Genomic DNA, 891 nt, shown 5'->3' with positions numbered 1-891 from the left:
CTGGCGTGCTGCGGTTCATGGGGTCGCAAAGAGTCGGACACGACTGAGCGACTGATCTGATCTGAATGGTCTAGTGGTTTTCCCCACTTTCTTCAATTTAAGTCTGAATTTGGCAATAAGGAGTTCATGGTCTGAGCCACAGTCAGCTCCTGGTCTTGTTTTTGCTGACTGTATAGAGCTTCTCCATCTTTGGCTGCAAAGAATATAATCAATCTGATTTCAGTGTTGACCGTCTGGTGATGTCCATGTGTAGAGTTTTCTCTTGTGTTCCTGGAAGAGGGTGTTTGCTATGACCAGTGCATTCTCTTGGCAAAAGTCTATTAGCCTTTGCCCTGCTTCATTCCGTATTCCACGGCCAAATTTGGTTTCCCCAGGTGTTTCTTGACTTCCTACTTTTTGCATTCCAGTCCCCTATAATGAAAAGGACATCTTTTTTGGGTATTAGTTCTAAAAGGCCTTGTAGGTCTTCATAGACCCTTTCAACTTCAGCTTCAGCGTTAGTGGTTGGGGCATAGACTTGGATTACCACGATATTGAATGATTTGCCTTGGAAATGAAGAGATCATTCTGTCTTTTTTGAGATTGCATCCAAGTACTGCATTTTGGACTCTTGTTGACTATGATGACTACTCCATTTCCTCTAAGGGATTCCTGCCCAGTAGTAGATGTAATGGTCATCTGAGTTAAATTCACCCATCCCAGTCCATTTTAGTTTGCTGATTCCTAGAATGTCGACGTTCACTCTTGCCATCTCCTGTTTGACCACTTCCAATTTGCCTTGATTCATAGACCTAACATTCCAGGTTCCTATGCAATACTGCTCTTTACAGCATCGGACCTTGCTTCTATCACCAGTCACATCCACAGGTGGGTATTGTTTTTGCTTTGGCT

The sequence above is a fragment of the Bison bison genome, unplaced genomic scaffold (assembly GCF_000754665.1).
Source record: "Bison bison bison isolate TAMUID 2011002044 unplaced genomic scaffold, Bison_UMD1.0 scf7180017864313, whole genome shotgun sequence".
Classification (NCBI taxonomy): Eukaryota; Metazoa; Chordata; class Mammalia; order Artiodactyla; family Bovidae; genus Bison; species Bison bison.
The sequence above is the reverse complement of the archived record's forward strand: the minus strand, read 5'-3'. Positions refer to the sequence as shown.